Below are 24,890 nucleotides of genomic sequence, written 5' to 3'. Positions count from 1 at the left end.
AGTTCTTTCCTGCAACCTCCTCAAACCCCTCAGCTTGAATTGAGGCTGATGGACTGAGGATGGCCTGAAACATGGAGCTGGAAGCTGGAGCTTCCTCTCTCCCCCCTCCTTCACCTCCAAACCTTTCCCCCCCCCCAGGAAATAAGCCAAGGAGAGATCGCTGCTGGTGAATCCTATGGTTAGAGGGCACTGCATGTGACTGACTTTGCTGCTTGTATTTATGCTTTTGCAGAGGGGGAGCTGGGGGGGCGCACAGTAAGATTTGCAAAGGAAAAGAGGGATGGGTGAAGGTGGTATCCCCTCCATCCACAGCCACTCTTTCTCAGCACTTTGGGTCACAAGTACTGATGCTCCTGGATTCTTCACCTTCCTGAGGAGATCAGTGTTAAGTTTCTTTTGGTTGTTTTTTTTTTTTTTAATTTCCTGATTTATTTTTATTTTGGTTTTGCCGAGAGAGGGGGAGGTTAGAGGAACCTCTATGCCTCTGTCTGCGAAAACACTATGTCCTTCCCCTCCACCAGGAAAAAAAAGGGAGAGTCACGGAGGAAAGACAGGAGGAGGAAATTTGTTGGATATGGGGTTTTGTTCAGTGGAGAATTGCCAGCTGGGTTCCTTGCTTTAAGAGCCAAGTGTGAGTATGGAATTTAGTTTGAAGTGATGACAGGCGTGCTAGCTGGTTTTGAGATGCTTTCTGTAAACAGGAGTTAAGGGTTAATGCATCCCATGCTGTATGTATAAATACATGTCACACGTACACATAATCATAGCACTCCAAATCACAGCTTGTACATGATCCACACTCACTTATACACACCAGTGGTCCTTCACACACATGCACACACATATACACACTCATGAATGTAGCAGGGAAGATGAATAAAATCACTCTGGCACATACAGTTCTAGCTCCCTAGCACATGCAATTCCTGGAGTGCCTGCCTGCCTCTCTCGCATTCACGTTCTCTCTTCCTCTCCCCCCCACCTCCTGCAAGCCTTTTCTTGTGCTCTCTCTCCATCCTGCACACTAGTGTTCGTGGTTGCTTGCATATAAAAATCCCTTGCCTATCCTGCTGCACCAGCCTTGTAAGCCTGCGTGCGTGCACACATATACACACACATAGGTGAACATATAAATAAAGAGCATATATGTACTCTGTCTGGCCTACTCTGTGCCTCATGGTCTTGCATTTGCAGTGAGCTGCTTGCTTAGAGGGTACCTCGCTCTGACTGTCTTCACCACACACACAGTGCTTTCCTCTCACTCTTGTGCATGTGGTAGTGCATGGGTGCTGTGCACAGAGATATGCCCAGTCACAGCATCCTCACTTCCCCTTTGCTCCTACTTTTACACACAGTCTTGCATGCACTGGCCTCTTCTATTTTGTGTCTACTAAGCAAATTCCCATACAGGCGTGCTCCCTGTCACACACATGCTTTCTGTTGCAACCTCACACTTACCTGTCACTACTGCATGCACTTGCTGCAAAATCCCTCAGTTTTTGCCACCTTCTCACATTTACCAAGTGCTCCTTTTCATACAGTCTCACTTCTGTCTCTGGGTTGCGTATACATGCTTTTCACTGTCACATATTTTCTCTCAAACTTGCATTCTCTGAACTCTGGATTGTGAATCCAGCAGCAGCACCTTCCAGCTGACTTCCTCGCTGTGAAGTGGCTATTTCTGACAGGGGAGGAGGATTTTTTCCAGCACATAGGATGTATGTGGGGTGAGAGGAGGACCGGTACTTGTGTAACATAAATAGCTAATGTCAGTAATGAAGTTGCATAGCTTGATGTGAACTTCCCTCTGCTCTGGAGGAGTAGGCACAGACCCGTCAAGGAAGGTGGACACTGGCAAATCACATCAACTCTGAACGTTGCCCCTCTCTCTGATGCATGTTTCCTAGCCTGTAGTCAATGGCGCTGGCTCCACGCAGTGTTTCCAAGTCACAAGCCTTCCCCGAGTTGCAACCAGAGCATCCCGATGCTAGCACAACCAGGAGCTGGTTTAGTCCTTTCTTATAGCTGTATCTTATGCCAGGCTACAGGCATTTACAGGCTTTTACCTTCTGTTTTAGTGAGTTACTATTGCCACAGTTGTATCAGCCACATCTATTTTGATTTTGAAGGCATCAGGGAAGGTCCTTTGGGGGCTGTCTTACCAGGTACCCTCTGAGAAGGCAGAGGCAACACAGTTGCCCTCCCTGGGTTTTGGGATGGGGGGGGGTTGCAAACCTGGAACTGTTTGTTCTACTGCTCCCACCCTTCAGACGTGATATAAACCAGACCCAGTCCACTGCTGGATCTAGTTTCATAGCCAGCAGTAATTTCCTTTCTCTGGTCTGGAGGGTGAGAGGATCAGGGAAACAGGAATATTGGGGCTGCATGGGAGGAGCAGGGCACCTCACAAGCAAGCCCAAAGATATCTGAAGGAGTTAAAAGTATTAAGTTAAAAGGTGGGAAAGTATTATGCCCTTAAAAAACAAACAAACAAGAAAAAACCCAACCCACACTTATTTCAAATTAACTGTTCTTCACTGAAAGCTGTGGTAACAAGCCTTAAACATTTCTGTAACCCTGCTGAGCATGACTCTTTGGAGCTCTTATCCTAGGAAACTGCAGTAGTGGCTCTGACAGGCAGTGACCCCAGTCGGACTGCTTCCAAGTGCTTTCTGAGCGCATCCTTCCAGTGCCAGCCAGCTGAGCCTGCACCTCTGCAAGCTATCCAAAACTTGTCCGTGCCTTCTCTCCCCCTTTTTTCTCGCTGTCCACTTGGGGGTGTACCAGTGAATGCAAAAGCAGCTCCTCGTCTTTTTCTGCTCTCCCAAAGCCACCAAATGTGGGGGTGAAGGGGAGCGATGCTGGTGCTGCTGGGCACAGCTGAGCTGAGGCTGAATAGCAGGCAATGGGGGTGCAGGGGAGGAAGCACAGCTGAGGCTGGCAGGAGACCTACGGGCTCCGCAGTGCCAAGTGGCCAACACAGGCTGCCTCCTCCAGCGCCTCTGCCAGGGGACGTGCAATGGGTTGCCTGTCCCCTGCCTGCCTGGGCTCGGGGGTTTTGGCACAGAGACAGGCTTTGCTCCTTCTCCCCTAGGTTAGAGGCTCCGAGTCCTGCACAGAGGATTTTTTTTTTTTTTAATTTTTTTTCCTGATCACTATGTTTCCTTAATTTTGTGGTTCAGGATTCTTGCGTTTCCCTGCTGCTGTGCTTCCAGTCCTCGTTCAGAGGCAGGTGGTTTGAAGGCAGGACGGTTGTTTCTCCTCCATGGTGCACTGGTCTTCCTGCCGTGTGGGGGCTGGAGGAACAAAAGTACCTACACACCCCAGTGCTGCTGGTGGGTGGGATTTTCTAGTGGCATGCTGCAGCTCTTCCCTCGAATGGATTTGTCTCTTAGTGTGGTGTGCCTCATAGTTTCTGGTAAAGATCAGATTCTTGAATTGGACTCAAAAGCTGAAATTTTCTTTTCCTTTTTTTTCCCCAAGTCAAAAATTGGGTGCATGGGGATGGGGAGGAGAAGCAAATTATTTGGGTCTATCAAAAATAGCATTGTAATAATCTAGAAGAATTTGGTGTTGATGTCTTTGCTTTTACCTATTACTCTATCTTAGCTGTCAATTTGAAAAGTAATTTTGATCCCCCCCAAGGATTTTATTTAAAAAATGAATGCCTTTAAAAATTATACATTTTCTCCAGCATTGCTTTACATTGAAAATTCTTCCAAACAAACTCTTTCCCTTGAAAAATAACAGCTGTTTCAAAACAGCGATTTGCTAAAAAATCCCAGTTTGTTTTAATGAACCACCTCATTGGTTAATTGCAAGAGATTTTGCGCTTTAAAAAAAAAAAAATAAGATACCTCCAGAGCCAATTTAGTGAAGTAGATGCTTTAGGAAAAGACATGCAGAACTGGTCTGCATAGTACTGGTAGCATTTATTTATGATGTATTTTTTGAGCTGTTCAAGGGTGTTCATAAATGGGGAATGAGTCTGATGAAAGAAATCACAGAAGGTGAGTTGGATGCTTTAGGTTGGTACGTAGTACAAATGTTATCTGTAAAGTCTCATGTTTTATAATGTTACTGGGCAATGTGGGTGTGAAAAATGATGTGTTTGTTAATGTGCGAGGTTTGTGCAATCTATACGGATGGAAGCATGTGCCCAAGTGTTTCTGTGCTGATAATGTGTAATGGATGAGGAGAACAGAGGGAGGAGCAGGAATGTATGTGTGTGTGCAAGTGGTGACATTGTGGTATATGGGTAACAGCGTGGGGTGATTGTGATGCGGTTGGATAACATTTAGACATCACTGACTGGAGAAAAAAAGACTTTTCCTGCTCTCCTGAATATACTTTTCTTCCTATCTATCTGTCTTCAACTCTCTCTGTCGAATAAGGCAGAGGAAGCTCTCACAGGCTGGACTGTATTGATGAGGTAACAACTCACTCAGCTGCCTTGCATTCCCTTAAATGATGAAGAGGTTCAATACTTAAAACAAAACACTTTTCTTGTAGGCTTGAGATAGGGAAGAGGCAGAGAAAGAAAGCTTTTTATCTGCAAACAGGGACCATTAAAAAGATATCCCCAGTGTTTCTTCTAGTCCTATCCCAGTACTTGCAGACCATTTGAGTCCGTAATTACCACACCAGTAAAGACCCATTTCCCCTAGCTGTTATAAATCTCAGTACTCAGCTACCTACTCAGAGGTCTTTATTATGATAAGTAGAAACTTGCTTCATCTTTTAGTCTGAGATCTCCTCTCACACAAGAGTTTTACTAGTCTTGTAACAAATACCCTAGTCCCTATGTTTGTGGGTGCTCCTTTTCAGCCTGCAAGCACCCATGCATACACTAGTGGTTTCAGGAGGAGACAGGTTCATTAGGAGTTACTCTTTCCACCCCCTTTTTTCACCTGCGAGTGATAGAGCTCCTTCCAATCAGGGTGAGGAATATGACTGCTGTCATCCTAGGCTGATGGCAGAGCCAATGCTTTAGAAGTTCACATCCTTACTGTGTACCGGCTGTGCTTCCTATAAGCCTTTGGGTACACCAAGGCCCTTGCCTTGCTGGTGGGGACGGTCCCCTTCCCTCAACAGATTTACCCTGTGCAAGAGTGATTTGCTTAGGAATGGGTTAAAGCAGGGATGTTAATGCGTGCGTCCCAACATGATGTAGCCCCTGCAGCAGCAGCTGGGTGCTGTGTGCAGTTACCTGGAGAGGCTGGTATGGCTGGGCAGGGCTGGTGAGGCAGTGCTGGTGCTGAAGAGCTGTAGCACTGCTTACTGACCTGTACACTGTGAAGTGAAAACAGGTGGCAAAAGATGGTTAAGAGTGAATGCAAGGGAAGCCTCCTTTTTTGGGCAGACCTGAATACCTGATGGGCTTTCTTGTGGAAGAGGATCTGCTGAAGTCGCTGGCTGATAGAGATTGTTAAAGGACTGAATAATCTGTGTGAAATCCATAGTGGTAGCAGGCAAAGGCATCCTGGAAGTGTCTGGGGAAAATCTTCATGTGTGCCTTTGAATATATGGGCATGTGCTTTGCAAAATATTGTCTCCTTCAAGTGCGGGGTGGCTGCTGGGAACATGCAGTTTTGCTGTCTGCAGCCCCCATAGGAAGCATGAATCTTTCGCTTCAGTATCCCCTTTTCCTTAAAGAAGTGTGTGCCATAGTTTTATGTGCTGTTCAGACTCAATGAGCAATGGTTTTGACAGCTGTTGTGCTCTTCCTGCTGTCGTTTTATCTGGGATAAAATAAAGAATATCAAGCACAGTACAGACCACCTTGTCCTGCTCTGAGAAGGAGTAGATAAGGGCAAGATGGAGATTCGTGTGGGTGAGCATGTGAGACACAGCCCTCTCCTGGTGTCGGGGAAGGGCAGAGATCCCTGCAGGCAGCATGGAAAGGAAGAAGAAATGCTGTGAATTCATGATTCTTACAGAAATGGGCAGGGGGAAAAGAGAAATCCAGGCTTGATTCTGTGCTATGCCATTGCACTGTGGTGCTTTGGCTGATGCTGGATATCCTGGAAGCTGAGGCATTTCCCTGTGAGCTCCCTCCAGCAGTTGCCTGCCAGTGGGGCAGTGTTGCCCTGCTCACCTGTGTGGAAGGAAAGGGAGTAGCGCTGCAGTGGGCTGCTGCTTTAATTTCTCTGAGCCAAAGGAGTATTCTCCCTGCCGAAGGCTTGCGGGGCCTCACAGTGAAGTGTCTGGCTGATCATATCTGCTGTCTTAAAGTTCATGGAAAAAATTCTGCATGACTACTCGCTGGGGGAAAAGGGCCCTTTACTCTAGACCTGCTTACTGGTCACCCACAAGCACAGAATAGGCTTTCGCTCTGCTTGTCACCTGTAGAGGTACTAGACTTTGTTGAATGGCATCTCTGGGAGGAGATGGTTTTGGGGGCAATGCAAGGATATACGCATTGAATTAAGGCAGGCTGGTGTGTTGTGGGTTTTTGAGGTTTTTGTTTGTTTAAAAAAAGATCGCATCAGAAGGTAGGCTTTAGAGAAAGGGTTTTGGCTTAAAGCAAAGGTGAGTATAACTGGACCTGTGGGCTCACAGTCTGGGCTTTTGCAGTTCCTAGGTTATATAAAGCATCCAAAAGAAACTCCTCTGAAGATGGCTTGTTCTTGAAACCTGCTCCCTTCCCTAGGATCTACCTCTGTGTGACCTCATGGATGCTGGTTTCTTCATTTCTTTCAGGTTTGGCAGAGCTCTCCCACAAAGAGGGTGGTCCTCTCCCTTTTCTGGTGATGTGTTCTTGGCTTTTGGGAGGGGATGAGCAGTGGGATGAGGGAGGGAGCAAGCAAGGAGACAAATGGAAGGCTGCGGAGTTTTCCAGCCAGGAAATCAATAGCATATCAGCATGCAGCCACTGGGATATGAGTATGCAATGTAAGTGTGTAATCATAGCTCCCTCTCCTCTGCCCCTTAGCACTTATATTGATGGTGAGTTGCAAGCTGGAACCAATTAAACCTTACAACCTGCTAGGACAATAACTATTAATATTCTTCTGCATGCCCTCTGGCTGCTGCACCTGCATGGAGCCTGGCTGTGCTTGGTCCTCAGCAGTTGACCCAAAGCTACATCAAGAGTGGGAACAAGGGTCTTTCTGACCATGAGCCTTGCAGCCAATGCACTGTGTTACCTGACTTCCACTTGTGTGGGTGTCGGTGAAGCTGACTGTGTTGATATATACTTGAGTGTCTGACAAAGGAGGGATTTGCAGGTGAGGATTTGCCTGCAGGAAGGAGGGGTTCTTTCAAGTAGCATCCATGGGGTTTTTGATGTGTAAACATGTTTAGACTTGTACCATTGTGGGTCCATCTGCTTGTATAAGTACGTACTCTTTGCCTCATAAGGCTACTTTGTTGTACAATGGGATCACTTGTATCACAACATCCAGTTTTATTTATGCCTGTATATATGGTCTGTGCATGAAGGTATAACCAGGGGCCTTTTAATATCTCTTGGCTTTTGAGAAGACGCATATGCAGAACAGAAGGGGATGGTGGAGATATATATGTGTGTGTGCGCACGTGTGTTTGCATGTGACAAAATGCATAAGTTCTGTGGTAAAGATGCTTGTGCCGTGTTAACAAATCTAGTTCAGAGTTGTGTTTTGTGCAAGGCAGATGTTGTGAAATGTTAGTTCAGTAGGTGAATGCAGCATGATTATTGATAAGGATATCTGTGTAGCTGTGTAGGCTTTTGGAGTGACCATTATTCATAGCAGATTTGCATCCTATCTTGACATGGCAAGCAATTGCTGCAGTGAAGCAGAATTGTTACTGTGGCTTGGCTACCCCTCCTCATCTTTAGGATAGCCTCAGTGTAAGGTGGCAATGCTTCAGTCACCTGGGCATGAAATACACTGTAGAGAGTAGAAAGGACATGTTTGACTCCTGCACTTTCATGGGAGAGTTCCTGGGAATAGAAGAAAGAAGAGGATAGAAGAAGGCTTTCTTACGCATGCAAGCTGCACTCTTTTTAATTAGACTGACATACTCAAAAATCATACAACCTGACTGAGCCAACCTTTCTTATGTAGCTATGCTGTTGTCTACTGTATGAGCAAAGGATTTCTGGGCTGGATGCAACCTGAACCAGTAAACCGGCAAGTCTGCACTTTGGCTGTACCTGCATTAACATAGCCTTGCTGGTTTAACTACCTCAACAGCACGGATTCTGTCCAGCATACCTGTGTTTTGTCAAGTCTCGGGTTTAGCTAGCTGAGTAAAAGCAGGATAGACCTGACTGCAGGCATGACCCTGTGAAATGTTCTGCACTTCTTCTAGATCTTCTGTAGAGGGAAGGAAACTATTTGTCTGGAAGTGTCTTTGTGCTGTACCAGGGCTAGGGCTTTTATTAACAGTAATTTCTCAGTGATTCAAAGAAAAAAATATTAATCATACTAGCTAAAGTGGTGTAAGAGCTGCCTGTAGTCTAGGCCCACTAAGAGAGCGAAGGTAGGAAACGGTGAGAGCTAAAGTGAGGGTACAGAACCTCTCCTCCGTTTCCATCTATCCTAGGTGCCTACTGGTGACTGGTTTGTGTACTACCCAGCAGCCACAGAGCTGCAACAGATTGGGCTGCCAACGACAACAACAAAAAGTCAGGCTGCAGCATGAGGTAAATGAGGTGTGGCATTGCCCCAGAGGGACCTAGAGCTAAGGTCAGCAGTACAGAGTCTTCCTTCTCTTCTGGTCTGCTGTGTGCATAGAGGAAAGGAGAAAAGGCCATTCTGGCTGGCCTTGCTCTGTCTGTCCTGATGTAAAGCTTTGTAGCAGCAGGCTTTTCTTCAGGCTTCAAGGGACCTCACAAGACCCCTCCCTGCTTGTAGGCTCTGCTCGTCCCCTGGTCAACCTGAAGAGTTTCTGGTCTCTTCCTCTCCCTCCTCCTGCTGCCGAAAACAACCCAACCAACCACAAAAAGCAAAACAGGACGGCCCAAGCTGTCCTTGGTGCTGAAGCATTGCTTGAGCTGCTATGGAGGAATGGCAGTGTGAAAGGTACTGTGGAGACAGGACACTTCAAACCCCTGCTTTCTTTGCCACATAGCAGGGATCCTTACAGTGCCAGCTTTGAGGTTCATGCAGATCTGGGGATGCTATATGAGAAGAGGTTTTGAAATTGTTACAGGGGGAGGCTTAGGAGGACCTTGATCTAGAAGAGCCATTCTTGTGGAGCTGCCACCTTTCCCTGGTGCCTTGGCTACCCCACAGATGTCCTGGGAGCTGGCAGGAACCTTGTAAGGTTTCTTACTAAACCCTGCCTGAAGCTCACCAGAAGTTTGTTGAAGGAAACAAAAAAGTTTTGCAGAATGTTTCTGCCTCACTGAATTGGCATTTTTCTAATAAGGAAAAAAAGGTGTTTTGTTGGAAAAATTCCAACTTGAGTTTCAATAACAGGTTTAGGCACAAGTGCTTAAAGGCTTTTCTGTGATGTGTTATCTTCTGTCATAAGATTACATCAAAGTCTCAACTATGATCTAAAACAAAACAGTTCTGAAAATTGTGGCCTTCATAAGTGTGATGAAAAACTTGAAAATATAATCTGAGTGCAGCCAGTAGCTGGTGTCTGTCTTGAGTCTGCAGACAGCTGAAAGAGCATCCTCAGGGACATATCACTCCATTTATTTCCCTGGGGTGTTAGGTCTGACCTTCTCCTGCTAATACCTCTTTGGGAAAGGGTTTTCAATACAGCCAGCAAGGAGTGTGGTAGTCCTGGCCCTCTCAACCAGGGGTTAGATGCGCTTTCCCTGAGGGAAAATTCTCGGGGAAACCACTGTTGCCATGCTTGCCTCAGTGGCTCAAAAGTGAGAGTGGCCCTTTTTTGATGGGACCTGCCACAGCTTGATGGGACTGGAACCCGAGAAGTGTGCACCATGTGGAAGGGTTTTAGGTTATGTTGTGGATTGTGTTTGCGTTGGATAATGGGAACGTTTGTTCAGTTTGGCTTGTGACCATTCCTGGACAGACTGGGAACTGTAAAACTGGAGAAAACAGTGGAGAAAATTCACAAGACGACTTTCTTAAACAAGAGTTTTAAAGGCTCTACAGAAGATCTACCCCCACTTTTGTTTAGAATTGGATTTCCTTGAAAGAGGCCCAGTTGATGTCACTGGGGAGGCGGCAATGTCCGTTGTGTGGGACTCACATCCCGTAGCGATGCCATGTCTGAACCAGAGGGTGAGCATGTGCATGTGTCTGTGCGCATGGCATGTGCGGGGACTGTGCTGTGATCACCAGAATTACAGTCTAGCCAGATAACGAGCTGTTGTTGTTTACAGTGCTTGGTTCCGGGCACTTCAATTCCAGAAAGATGTAAACAAAATTAGAGGGAATTCAGAGGATTGCAAGGAGAATGATTAAGGGGCTGGAGGGACTGACTTATGAGGAATGCTTGTGAGAGCTAAATATATAGCTGTTTTGGCTAAATGACTAAAGAGGAGCTATGCTAATGATGTAGGCATAATGGGAAGGCGTGAAGAATTGTCTAGTGTGGACTGAGAGCTAGAAGTGTCTCTCATGGTTTTAGAGGGAATTCAGAGGATTGCAAGGAGAATGATTAAGGGGCTGGAGGGACTGACTTATGAGGAATGCTTGTGAGAGCTAAATATATAGCTGTTTTGGCTAAATGACTAAAGAGGAGCTATGCTAATGATGTAGGCATAATGGGAAGGCGTGAAGAATTGTCTAGTGTGGACTGAGAGCTAGAAGTGTCTCTCATGGTTGAAAATTTGGAGGAGGGAAAAGAAAAAAAATTGGCAGAAGAGAAAATACTTACACTTCAATTCCAGAAAGATGTAAACAAAATTAGAGGGAATTCAGAGGATTGCAAGGAGAATGATTAAGGGGCTGGAGGGACTGACTTATGAGGAATGCTTGTGAGAGCTAAATATATAGCTGTTTTGGCTAAATGACTAAAGAGGAGCTATGCTAATGATGTAGGCATAATGGGAAGGCGTGAAGAATTGTCTAGTGTGGACTGAGAGCTAGAAGTGTCTCTCATGGTTGAAAATTTGGAGGAGGGAAAAGAAAAAAATTGGCAGAAGAGAAAAATACTTAATGGGAGAAAGAGATTAGGTGGTGAAATAGCTTTGTTAAGAATTGTGGCGGAATTGCTGTCATTTGGGATATCTGAAGTTTGGCTGGGCAGAGCCCTGGAGAATAATCCATGCACTACAAGCTTGAAAAGGTCCCTCGAGAGACAGTCTAGATGCCTTAATAGATTTTTATGCTGTCATTAATTTCTGAATCACAGCTAATACTTCCAGTCTGACAAAGAACCATATTCTTTAAAGCATTTTTCTTTCTTGCCTTGTATTATTTCTGCTGTGACGCAGATACTGGCGCAAGACAGACTCATGAGGAAGTCTTCTGCTATTTTAACAAATGAAATCCTGATTATCAACTGCTTAACTCAAAGACTTTTTTCCTTTTTCCTTTAGTAGGGTGTTCGTTCAGATTTATCTGAGCAAGAGCAGCCTGCTGGACACCCAATAAGATGAAGTCCCAGTATCTGTAACTTCGTCCTATCAGCTGTGCTAGGCTTTGACAGGTTTCCCATTGCCACATACGATACATATATATCCTCTGCCCTTTCTTTATCTCGCACATTTTCAAAATGGTACCTGAACAGTGGACTAGTCCCTCCAGGCTCAGAAGCTGATGTAGTTGAGCTTGTAGCATTCCTGGCATGTCACAAGAGCTGAGCCCTCCCAGGGCCATCTGTGAACTGGAGGGAGGTGGGCCCATGAGGGAGGCGGAGGTGGAACAAGATGGTAGGAGATTACCGAGTTGATCGGTGGTGGTGGGGAATCGGCCAGCTGGTTTGCTCTTATCTTGCTTACAACAGGAACTGAATAGTGAAAGCTAAACGGGTGGTGTTGGGTGCTCAGTTTAACACTTTTTTTAGGAAGAGAACAGACTGAATTGATAGCAAGTTTTGTGGTGGTTGCTGTGCTGGCTGGCACTGTGCGCTTCCAGAGGTAAAAGGGTATTGCAGCTTGAGTCAAAGAGCCAGGATACATAATGGGGATTATCCAGACTGAAGATTATTTGTGCCATGGATGCAGACCCAGAGAGAGTTCATCATAGTTTATTAGCTCAGGTACAGGACTATGCAAATTGCAATCTGTTTCCTGGGCAGAAAGCAAGGAGCACTATTTTGCATTGCATGCAGTCCAGACTGGTAAGTGTTGCTGGATCTTTCCCAGTCTGTGCAGGGCCAGTGTGAGGGTCTCAAGCAGCCCAGCCCAGCCGTGCCAGGGAACAAGGTGTAGAGACAGCTGACTCTGGTTGGAAATCGATGCATCTTAGCTTGGACTTAGCACTAGCCTTGGTATGTGCAAGGTGGCTGGTGGTAATGACATCTTTACTTCATGCTCCCTAGCAGAGTGGGAGAGCTCATTAGCTCAGATTTAATGCAACGGGAGTGCAGTTGGGCTCTGGCTCTGAACCAGGGACAAGGAACACTGTAGACTTGAGTTGTCTGCACTAAACTTCCTGATTTTTCCATGTTACAATCTCCTCTTTAAGAAATATGTAAGTCCTGAAAAGAATACAAAATCCCCCCTTTGCTTTAGGTAGAGTTAGTCGGCTGCATTTGTGCCAGAATGGGAAAACTGGGAGATGTGAGAAATTCAGTAAATGATGAAGAAAAGGAGAAGATTGGAGACTTCAAAGGTGAGAATCTGTATTGGCAGAGACGAGTTGCTGTTGGATGGTAGGATGCATGCTCATGAAGATGGAGAACTTGAAATACAGGCCCAAAGACCAATGGATGTACTGTTCTCTGGGTATTATTTAGGCAATCTGTGTGCCCTCTAGTGGCATAACTCATGGAGGGAGATAGAAAGCTACTGCTGCTACCATTAATCAAAGGCAGTATTTCTTAAAAAGCTGGACTATGTGTTTGGAGCCCGAAGGATGAGGGTTCTCAGTCCTGGCTCACTGCAGAGAGAGGAGTGGGGTGAGAGAGAGATAATTTGTCTAGTAATTGTGTTTGTTGCATGCAGCAAATGGATTTGTTACAGCACCTTTTAATCATTGTTCCGTGGGACTTTGCTAATCTCATTCTAACCCCGGCAGAACATTTGTTGCTTTGCACCCAGCTGTTGAGTCAGAGCACGATGCTACCGCCTCCTTTAGATATTGGTGCAATGTCATAGCAGCAGGAGGCCTCAAAACAGATTCCTGCAACTGGTTGTACAGGATAGAGCCGTGGGGTTGCTCTGTGGGTTGCATGAGCTGTAACTCTGAAAGGAAAAGAGAGACCCAGAATGCTATAAGGAAGAGGGTAGTTGGTGGCAAATTTGTGGTTGTATTGCTATGTGCTGAATTTTGGAAGAAAAATCTAGCATTTCAAATCCAAAATCTAAAATAACCTAGGTATCCATTCTCCAAAATTCCTGGTCTAGATATCCAACAGCAGTATTATTTAGTAGTAATGTTCATTGGAAGGGAGACTTCTCAAGTGAAAAATTATTTTGGTTTACTGTTATACATACGGTTGAATGAAGTGAAAAAAGCGGATTGATGCTATTTAGTAACTACTTTTGTTAGTAGTCAGAGTTGGTGCTGTAAAAATGATCATGCAAATGCAGTAAAACAGATAATTCTTGGGAAAATGTGGATGTTTAATGAAAATTGCTACAAGGAAGGATTTCTCATGGCTAGGATGGCCTTTCTGAAAGAAGCAGATACTGATCCTAAGCCAGTGCAATATAAGACATCAAGGTCTATGTTTCTGCTCCAAAATAGAGCAGGATCTGGAATCTGGTTATCCCACAATGTAAAAAGCACATTAATCCCTGGGCTCTGACCTGTTTTGGAGAAGTCTCTTTTATTTTTTTTTTTTTCGAGCTTCCCTGTGTTGAACATGTGCCTCAAGTGGACTGGAGCACAAGCCAGCGAGGCTGGTTCTCCAAAGTCACTTAGGTACTTTCCACTCCCGTTTGCCGTATTAGCACAACTACTCTACCTCATCTTTTGGGCGCAGGAATGTAATTTATCCTTTTGCTTCCTCTTTCTTTCTGTCACATCGGCTTCATGATTTTCCATGGAAATTTATGCAGCAGTGATCTGTTGGCTCTTTTTATTTGTCTTTCTTTTTTTTTTTTTTTTTTTTTTTTCCCCCCCTCCTCTCCTAGTCACATTTTTAGCCACCATACATGTTAGAGTCAGAGCTCTGTGACTTCCAGTATTTGGTGTGGGGCTTGCATTAATTGCTAGATAGGAGGTGAGCAAAAAGGTCTGCACCTGCCACACAGACACAAGAAAAAAAAGCTCACGCTGCCAAAGGCGAGCTCCATGTCTCTGTGCTTTGGCTTGCTGCGCTGAAGAGCAGGCTGTGGGAGAGCCTCCACTTGTTGCAGCGGATGGCTGGGAAGTGCTTGTTGGGTCTGTGGGCCGAGGTGGCAGCAGCAGGACACAGTCCTCGCAGGTATTTCAGTAGGCGATAGAGTGGGGATGGTGCTGTGGCCATAAAATGGAGAGCTCCACATTTCTGACCAAATCCCTGTGTATTGCCCTTGGTGGATTCGGAGGTGGGCAGCTCTGTTGCATTTGTAAAATGTGCAGTGCAGTGTCTGCCCTGCAGCCTCCAGCCAGTATGGCCAATTCTTTTTTGCTCCTGATGTTGGCTCACTGGAGCTGCAAGCAAGGGGGAGGCCTGAGTCTTTGCTTTCATACCCCTGCATTAAACTTAAACTGGGATATTTGATTAATCTGTTTCCTGCTGCTGCAGCTTTATGACCAAAATAAGGGACCAAAGATGTGCTTGTAGCAAAGCAGTGTAGCCCAACAACTTCTATGATGTCTACCTCCTGCACCAGGGTCATACTCAGAAGGTATGACCTTATGTTTGTTGGAAACCATGAATTGTGCATTGAAGTTAACGTTCTGGTCTGTGGCCTTATTTGTTGTTGTGAGGTAGAAGGTTGCCTAACGCCTCTTGAAGGTTTTTTTTGCTTTTTGGGTGGGGTTTTTTTTCTGTGTTACTGAAAAACAAGGAAGAAAAAAAAATAGCTGTAAGGGCTATTTGTCTGTTTTAGGTAGACCCAATGTGGAGTCCCTAATCCAATTTCAGGGAGCAGAAGCTTTAGGCTGGATTTACATTGTCTCTCTCTAGGAGGTTAAAGATGTGTCGTTTGATTTAGTTGTCCTCTGCAGTCCATCTTCCAACTTGACGCTAAGAAAATTTTAGTCCGGTACATTTCTGTGAGGGGAAGAAAAAGGGGATTGAGTTGTAGTGCACGTGTGTTTTTATCAAAGGCAGTTCTGCCCTCCTGAGTGAGGATACCTTTATCCTTCTGCTTTCTGCTGGCACTGTGAAATGCAGTTTGTTCCTGTCTGGTTTCTTCCTTTTGTCAAGGGTACTCCAAATGAAGGATCTTCGATCCTCCCCATGATGATAGCAAATTTCTTATGGGGTCTGATCTGGGACTTAATGGTTGCATCTGGATAACTAGGCACATTACTTAGTTTGCAGAAACTATAGAACTGGTGGTACGAGTGCAAGAAGCAAAGCATCTGACTGGATTCTCAGATTCAATACTGTCTTGCAGTGCAGGCTGGCAGTTAGAAGAAACACTTTTTCATGTATAAGCTTAGGCATCTTTGAGTTGCAAATGACTAAGAGACAATAAAACACACACTGCCACTTTCACGGGGACCCTTTTAAAGCTAGAACTGCACTTTCAATTAACTCTACCATATATGGCCAAAGTCAACACTGCATAAAACTTTGATAATTTCACATTTTAAAAATGTATCGGAAAGTCTCATTTGTACATCTTCACTGAAAATTTCATGAATTGCACATTTCCTGGTGTTAGATGTTCAATAAACTTAAATAATGCAGTAATTTACATCTAGAAGGTTTGCTTTAAAACTGAAGACTGGCTACTTCTCTTCTGGATTGAGAACAGCTCTTTCCTTTTATGACTTCACCAACTAGAATGGACACTTCTGTTCTTCTGAAATTGTTGGAGATCTGTACTGACCCCTTAGTAGCAAAACCCTGACATCAGGAAGATACATGAGGTATCAGCATATAGCTGGACATAAAGGTATCCTTTTCGTTTGAGCTTGATGTTGCATCCTTGTTTGTTTTGTGGGCATCAACATTGGATCTATTTAGAAATTTTTCAGCAAAACTTTTCTGTATTTTAGTGTCTTCTCAGCTAATTGGGGAACTTGAGGGTAGAGGGCAGAGCTTGCCTGAAACCAGTTTGTGAAATCCAGGATGGAAGTTGTTAGCACAGAGTGCTTCCTGTACAGGAGTAGTCAGGTTGCTGGGAATGTCTTCCTACATGTTACAGACCCAAGGTGAGCTCCTAGTTTGAGAGGATGAAAATATGCGATGTTCTGTCCATTGATGTCCATGCCCTATCCCCAATTTGGTAAACAATGTTTTTTGCCTTTATCTGACTGACCTCAGAGGAATAACCTGTGGTGTGAAGAGGGAGACTTTAAACAAAGCTCTCTGGAGCTCTTTCCTCCCTTTTAGTAATTTCATTTCAAAGTTTTTCGTGGTCACCCAGTCTCATCCTCCTTGTCCTTTCTGCAAACAAGCTGAGGGTGTAAGCATGCTCTACCACACTCCTGCTTTTCTGTAAATGATCTCTGTGCTCAACTATGGATGAACAGTAAGGAGGAAAAAATGGAGCCCAAGGTACCTATGGCAGTCCTGGGACAGCACTGCTGCAGACAAGCATCCATTCTGAAGGTGATCTGCTGGCCCTGATCATGATGGTTTATAAGAGGGGTATCTTAAAATTGCCTCAAAGCAGTGCTTCTCATCAGGAGATAGCTTCCACTTCCTCCTGCAATATTGCTCAGTGACCTCCATCACAAGTCATATCTAAGGGTATAAAAAAATATGGTACATGCTATACCTTCGTCTGCCAGCACCTTAACAAAAATAGGCTGGGCCTTGTTAATCCCAGCTGACCATGTACAAACCAAAGGCTAAGATATTTGCCTAAGGTGATGAGCTAGGTCAGCGGCAGAGCAGAACCTGGAGGACCCATTCTCTGTCTGGTCCCCTTGCACCAGTGCTCCTGCACCAAGGGCAGGACTTTGCTAGTTTGGATCTCCTTGGGCACCAAAATAGGCAGTGCTGGTGACAGAAAAGGTGAAGCAGAGAGCTGTGAGGCACAGGGAAGTGGTCAAGGAGAGGGAGGCTCCCTGGTGTCTGTAATGAGATGTGTGGAAGATGTCTGGGGGAAGGAACAGGGGTGCATTTGACAGTGGTGTGGGGAGGAGGGGAACAGGAGTGCATCTGACAAGCTTTTGAAGCCCTGTTTGCTTAATGGGAGCTCCTGCAAAGGCACAGGCTGCGTAAGCCGTCAAGAGAAGATGGCTTCTCCCAGGGCCTTTGCAGCTGCACCGGGCTATGATAACAGAAATTAACTTCATCTCCTTTGTCTTGCTATCCAAGTGCCCCAGAATAGTAGTTATGAAAACAGTTCTGTTTAATATTGTCTTTGATTGAGCAATCCGACGGGAGCCCTGGGCTTGTTCTGTTCGGCTGTGTTAGTTTCAGACCCTAAGGCAACAAGCCGTTGCCTTCAAAGCCTAGGCAGGGCTGCATTAAGTGTGAAGTGCACAGCAGAAATCCCAGTTTGTCAATTCAAATGGCACTCACCTAGCAGCAATGCCTGCATATTTAAATCTGCAGCAAAGTGTGGGAAGCAGGGCACACACAGCTATCCCCTCCAGAAAGAGCATGTCTCGAGCTGGCAAACAAGGCAACACCCTCAAAAGACTCAAAAGGAAGCAATGCAGGGTGGATTTTTCCCATTATTATCCGGTATTAATATGCTGGCCTTTTTGCATTTGCTGCTAGCTGGCCTCCCAGTACATTTACAGCCAGGCAGACTTCAAAGTGTGTGCTGCAGGAGGACAGCATCGCTACAGGAGGTTCCCGTTTGTCTCCTTACCTCCCTACAGTAGAGGTGTGTGTCTTTCCTTCAGCTGCCATGCACTTTGGCCAAGGCCTCCATTCTAGTCAGACACAAGCACTGGCAGTCACCAAGTCTCTGACTGACGTAGCTAGCGAGAGTCAGCTCTCGGAGAGACTCACTTGCTACTTCACCAGCAAACGACACGAAGGCAGTTACTGAAAAAGATGACCGCTAGTGGTGGTGTGCAGGTGGGGCTCATGAGAACCAGAAGGGTAGAAATAGCTCATCTGTTTCCAGCTAGGTGGTTACTTGAATGCACTATAAACCGTACGGATCCAAACACAGCGACTAACGATCTCTTTGCAGGCAATGCTGAGAGATAGGACTATATGCTAAGCCAAGGACTGGTGCACTTCCTTTGTTTAGTCTCTTTCATTGCCTAATTATGAGACTTGCTCTGCTTTGTTTTCCCTCTCTGTAAAACAGAGATGTGATCAACTTTTGTTGGGTGGTTGTATAGGGTTCATGAAAGTTATGAGTAGGGCAGTGACTCTTCTGATACCTTGAAGAGCCCACTTGTCAGTTTACTTGAGACTGGTGACCATGGTGCTTAACCTAAATCTTTAAGTCTGTGTAAGCTATGTCGAGGGTAGGTTTGATTATGAAATGTCCTGGAACCTGGTGTGCTACTTTCACCTTATTATGGAAACTGTGGGGTCCCATTGAAATAAAGTATGTATAGTGGTTTAGATATACAATTTATTATAATAAAATTTGGGAAGTTGGAAGAGTTTCAAAAGCAAGTAGGTTAGTGATAATATTTCATATGACAAGGATAACACCTGCCATTACTGTAGTCAGGGTAACATTTAGGCAGGCCACATAAACACTTCAAGTACATGCTCTCTCAAATCTGACACAAGCCAATTCATGTTCAGTTTCCAGGACCGGGTGTTCCTGAGCATTGTCTGAGAGAGAAAATAGAACAAGGATCTCTCTTCTCTCCTAGCAGTGCTTGTCTGGAGAAGGTCTTGTTATGTGCAGTGATGCTCAACGCTTCTCTTCAGTCTAGCAGGCAACCAAAGTGACTAATCCTACAGTGTGCTCTTCCACATATTTTAGGAAGGATCAGGAAAAACTCTGGACAGCAGTTGGAGCTCTTCTGAGAGACTCTGGTTCATTGCTTGCCTCTTGAAATTATTGCTGTTTCTCTGTCATGTTCCAGTAGGACTTCTATTTTCTTCTCTGTACCATGTAAAGCAGCGCATTGATCAAACAAGCAAGGGGAACATAAATGATGGCAAAAGCTGTGTTGGTTAAAGGTAACTGAGAACTGCAGAGGAGGCAGTTGCTTTGCTGTGATGAAATAATTTATGTTCCCTCTCTGAACCTGCTCAAAAAGGCAACCACAGCTGAAAAAAGTTCTAGTGAGTATGAGTGACTCAGGGTTTAGTGCTAAGAGACAAGACTTTGGGGTCCCCATCTAGTTTTGTCCTTGACAGGAACTACCCCTGTCTCAGCACTTCAGTGTCCTCTTCTGTTAAAGGAGCATAGGGATTTTGGAGAATTTTAAGAAGAGGTTTCAGATAGCCAGATGCTGAAGAAGTACAAAGAACTTCAGATTATGAGTTACAGGAGAAAAGGCTCATCATGTAACTTCTAGCTTCAGATCTCAGGAAGAGCTCCTGGATGCAAAGGAGGTGGATGGGGGGCAAAGGAGGCTGGAAATTAAAATAAGCCAATATCCTAAACTATATTTTAATTGAATTTTCAATATCTTCACCTTGGATATTATCATACCAGACACTAAACCCATACACATTATTCTATAACCATATACTATCTACAATAAAAGCACCAGCTATTAAAATGGGAGAGTATAAAAAGCTTTTTCAGTATGCCTTCAAAATTGTTCAGTACTGTTGCTTATGCAATATTTTCTATTTCTGAAAGCTTAGAAGCCTGGAATTAAGTAAAGGAAAAGCCTTCTTAGGTTGGCAAGACAATTCCTCCCCACTTGACCAGTGCAAGCTCTTTCAGTACAGTGACAGTTAAAATCAGCCCCCTCAAATCCATGCTGTTTAATTACAAAGGAAAGCCACAGTATTTCAGAATGGAAAGATATGGGTTTGTTAAGATACTGGACTGATCCTCAGGGGAACTGAGCTTAATTCCTGCCTTTGCCACAGGCTTTCTTTAAGTCAGTCCATTAATCAGTTTATGCGCTAGCTTACCTGTCTGTGCAATGAAAAGGAAGACAAAGGAAGTTCCAGCCCCATCTTCCCCCATGCATAAAAGATGCTCTCTGTGTGATGGGTCCCAGTCTTCTCCCTGCCTTTCTATTATGTTCAGTATAAAGGTGTCTTCCTTCTAGAAGGGAAGTTCAGCTGATCCGGGCTTTCTTTTTTCGGTGTTTCTCTAGCTCCACGGATAAACGTGGTACTATACTGATTTAAGCTGAGACAAAGTCTTTGCCATAAAAACTTGCAGAAGTTAAACTGCAAGTTTAACTCACTTGTACCTTGTGGAGCAGAATGGTAGTCTGTGAATAGTTAAGGATGCGATTGAATTTTCATTATGAGGCTAATCTTTGTTCTTTGATACTTATCATAAATGATAAAGAACTTGTCAGTTTTGGGGATGACTTAGCATTTTTGTGTTGAAGTTGAAGTCAACTTGATGATATTTTCCTGACTTTTACGTGTAAAAAAAAAATATACAGTATATGCAATTTTAACTGTAAAAGTATTTATGAAAGTGTAAAGAATCTTTTTCCCACCTCTATTTGTAGTAACAACAAGGAAAAGGGGAGGGAATGAGAGGCATTTTGTTTTCCTGGAATTGTTGACTCAAGATTAACGCAGTTGGACTAAAGATGAGTCGACTAGGCTTTAATTTTAAAAGTTAGGATTCTAACTAATGAGATCAAAATGGTTCATTGACTTGTTCCGGTGAGCAACTTCTGGAGGTGTAGGCTTTCATTAAAAAAAACATGTAATGCTGTCTCTGTAACACTGTCTCTATCCCTTTTCCCATACCAAGAGGGAGCTTGCTCTAATCACAGATCCCTGGAGAGATCTGTTATTGGTGAAAGGCAAAAAGTTTCCACTAAATGCTAATTACAGAAGCTGTTTGGAAATTGCCGCTTTTGTAAATTGGCATTTTTCAAAGCCCTGGGTCCTTGCTTGGGGAGGGCGCGGGGCCAGGGGAAGGTGAGACAATTACCCTTCTGTTCTAGCTTGCTATGGCCAGGAGAATAGCAAGAAGGATGATCACTTCTCTTGTTTTATTCTTCTGTCATCAAAGAGCATGGCTGGACCATTCCTCTACGGCTCTCCTCAAACATTTACAACCTGCGGCAATGCTGGAGCTGTGGATTGGCTGGGTCATAAGAGAGCACAGATTGTGATGCATTTTTTGCGTGAGGTCATGCAGTGAACAACGGAGGAAAAGGATGCAGGGAGAAGGGAAGGCTGTGGAGCCAGGCCTGTTGGTGCCCCTTCCCTGGCTGGCCAGGGCCACATGCGTGGCTTACCGAATGCATTGGAGTTTATTGCAACATCCTTTTTAAAAGCTTTGTTTTGCTCCATTCCCTCTTCCTTCATCTCTTACCTTTTTTAGTTTTCACAAGATGTCCTGGTGAAACAAGGGTCCTTCAAAACCACCCTCAACCAGAGTTGGCATTTTCTTGTGTTTGCAATAGCCTGACGAGACAATGCAGGAGTGAGGTTGCCACGCTTCTCCTGTATTTGTAAGAGGAAGCAAAAATCTTCAGTGACAAACTATTCTTCTTATATGTTGTGACAAAGACTGGAAGCAATTCTGTTCAGTCACTGAACTCACCTTGACTCATCTCATGCAAATGCCATAATTCAGAAGTTCTTAAACAGTGGTCTGCAATATACAGCCATTGCCTCTGGATCTATATCATCTGTCGTGTTTTCAGCTAACTGATGGCAAAGGTGCAGGGTATCCCTAGGGAAACAAAAGGCAGGCCCCAAATTATCAATTCAGTAGTTCTGGAGCTACAGTTTCTTTGCCAAGAACAAGGCTTCTGTGTTACTGGTCTAGTGTGTAATTAGTGACTAATGGAACAACAACCGCCAGTATATTAATTGCTATTGTAGCTGTATACAGAGCATTGTTGCATCTGTGACAGGCATATAAATTGTGTGCAACTACATTGTCCCTTCCAGAGTAGCTCTCTCTAGAGTTAGGTGTCAATAATGAAATGCGGCTGTTCCTTGAGGACGGGTAATGTTATCTCTAAGGGCTTGTCTAGGCAGCAGCACATGGGAAAGTTGATCTGAAGTAAGTAACAAGGTGGGTTTCAAATGGATTATGTAAACTGTATTAAACTGATGCATGCACACACACTCGTTTGGAAGTAAAAGTGGCCTTCATTTGATTTCATTTAATTTTCCTTTAAAGGGAATTAAACTAAATCGAATTAAAGCCATTTTAATTCTGGCTGAAAGTGTGAACGTTAATTGTCCTGTGATGCATAGTAAAAGTTCGGTATGTTATTTTTCTAAGAAGAGGGCAAAGGTTCTCTTGGCATTCCTGGACGTTGCGCTGAGCAAATGTGAAAGTTGCCTTAACTATCCATTTTAACACTCTGAAACTCAGTGGGAGTTTCATCCTTTCATACCTCTTTTTTTCCCTCTGAAGCCCCTGTGTAACTAGTGCAGAAGGCTAGTAAAAGCTTATTTTTAGAAAATAATTTTACTTAATTGGTATAATGTGGGAAGGGTTGTAGGTTTTTTGTTGTTGGTTTTGTGTTTGTGGTTTTTTTTTTTTTTAAATCCTGGAGACTTAACTCTTCCCTACAGTGAACTGGAGGAAGCACAGTAAGGATAAGTAATTTCCCCACAGAAACCCATCACAAGCTGCCTGTAGAATCCAGCCTGAGATTTGCTGTGATCGGCACCAACGCCTGGCTGCTTTGTGTCAGTATGCAGATGCTCTCTGTATGAGGTCGGGAATTTGTGTGTCCACGTTCTCTTGTTTGGATCCTCTTGTCTTTCTGAGAGGAAACCTTGGTCCTACAGCTGTGGAAGAAACCTTTTACTCTTCACAATATTATTAAATAAGATAGGACAGCCCATATGATATAACTGCTGGTAGACATCTTTTTGGAAGCCTTACTGAGAACTGATCTTCTCCATTGTTGAAGATCATCTCTTCTGACCTACTGTCTTAGCTGCTCACTGGGTCATACGCGCAGACAGTGAGTACGGGACTCTCATCTCTGTGCAATGTGGCTGAACTGAGAGAATGTGAGAAGAGCAGTTGGAGGGTGGGAAGGAGGAAAGCCAAGCCCCGAGATCCCTTTTTAATGCAGAGAGTTTTTCATGAAGTCACATTAAAATGAGCAGGCAGGCCATGATTTCAAATGAAATAAACCTTTGGAGCCCTGGAGTTTTAATGTACTGTTGATAAATGGATTCTGTTCTTATTCATCCCACTCTTGCATGTTGAAGAAAGAACCCTTTTCTGTGAATTGACCCATGTTTCTTTCAACTCTACCTTTCTAGATAGGGCTGCAGTGAGCTCCCAATTCGGTGACTAGTTAATCCTGGCCAGGAGTTAGGAAGACCATTGGTATTGACAGCCAGGATTGCATTAATGGAGGAGAGCTGTATTCAGCAAATTCAGCGAAGAATTCCCTTTATATTTCTTGTAACATAGTTCTGCATTTCCTTAACGCAACACACTTGTCTAAGTACTTAAATCTGCATGGGCTCTCTTCTGTTTATTAGAAATAGCAGAGCCAATTTTTATACGCATCATGAACAGTATGTCAGAGGCTAATGAGAGCATGTATTTTCATTTTTTTGCTTTCATGAGAAAGCCAATGTTTTCTTGAACACTAACAGATGCATTTTCAGTGCTTAACAATAGAATCTCAGCTTAAAAGGTCCAGGCATTGTTCAGATGCCACTGTCAGCTGGAGGAATGTCACCTCGAATACAAGAGCCACCAAAGTGCAAGTACAAAAAAACTGTGCTGCAACCTCAGCAGAGCACCTAGGGTGTTGGTTCCATATCTATGGGCTTGATTTTTTTTTTCCAGAATTCACAGGTGAGGAGGTTTTAGTTCAATGCTCTCTCAGCATGTCTGTTTTTCTGGCATCTCCTGTCTTCCAAGTATTCATTCTGTTGATGGTCTCACTGGTTGGTTTATCGTGTGGTTTGGATCTAGCATTTAGAGAGCTGAGGAGGAAAAATGTAGTCGACTGCCTGACAGTCAAGTGCATCAATAATGCTTTGCCATTTTGTGCTCGGGCATTTTCAGTGAATGCATACGGCAGACTGTGCTTGAGAAGTTTTCTTGTGCCATATTAGTACATTTCTATTATGTCCAGGCATAGCCTCAGCTCTTATAAAGTTTTGAGGTTACCATTGTGTTGCTCTGATTGTTGGTGTGCTGCTTTTGTGGGTTTATTTTATTTGTGGGCATGGAGGTCCTTATTAAAAAGGCACCATCCTGCAGCAAGTGACATCCTTCTGTATACTCCATGTAGTACAGAGAAGATGATCGACTTGTTTTAAATCAGATATTGCTGTGAGGTGCTGTGATAAACATTGACTTTTTAATGAGAACCATTTTATATCCAGATAAACATGAGGCCAAATTTCAGTGTTTCAGTGTTTGTTCTCCAGCTATAAAAGTCCTGGAAATATCCACTGTGATCCTATACTGGTTAATCTCTACCCCAGTCTGGCACACACAGCAAGTTCTTATTGTTTTAGGCAGAAATCTAAGGCACGGGCACCCTGACTTATGAGGAGGAGGACATGCTAATGCAAACACTATGACAATGGTTGCACAGAGCTTATAGGATATAATTTGCTCCAGTCTGACATACTCACGGAAATCACCAAGCATGTAGTCTTTTGTTTCCTGTGCTATAGTCCCAGGATTTTAAACTCTCAGTTCTTCTACAGGGAACATCCTGTTATGCAGATTGAAT

At 44.2% G+C, this 24,890-nt stretch overlaps 1 protein-coding gene across 1 annotated transcript in view; it reads left to right on the top strand.

Annotated features, from left to right (window-relative positions):
• Positions 1–24,890, top strand: part of LSAMP (limbic system-associated membrane protein) — a 1,059,407-nt gene that overhangs the window by 119 nt on the left and 1,034,398 nt on the right. The gene's annotated exons all lie outside the window — the stretch shown is intronic.

This window comes from Aptenodytes forsteri, unplaced genomic scaffold, assembly GCF_000699145.1.
Source record: "Aptenodytes forsteri isolate BGI_AS27 unplaced genomic scaffold, ASM69914v1 Scaffold379, whole genome shotgun sequence".
NCBI classification, from domain to species: domain Eukaryota; kingdom Metazoa; phylum Chordata; class Aves; order Sphenisciformes; family Spheniscidae; genus Aptenodytes; species Aptenodytes forsteri.
The sequence above is the reverse complement of the archived record's forward strand: the minus strand, read 5'-3'. Positions and strand labels throughout refer to the sequence as shown.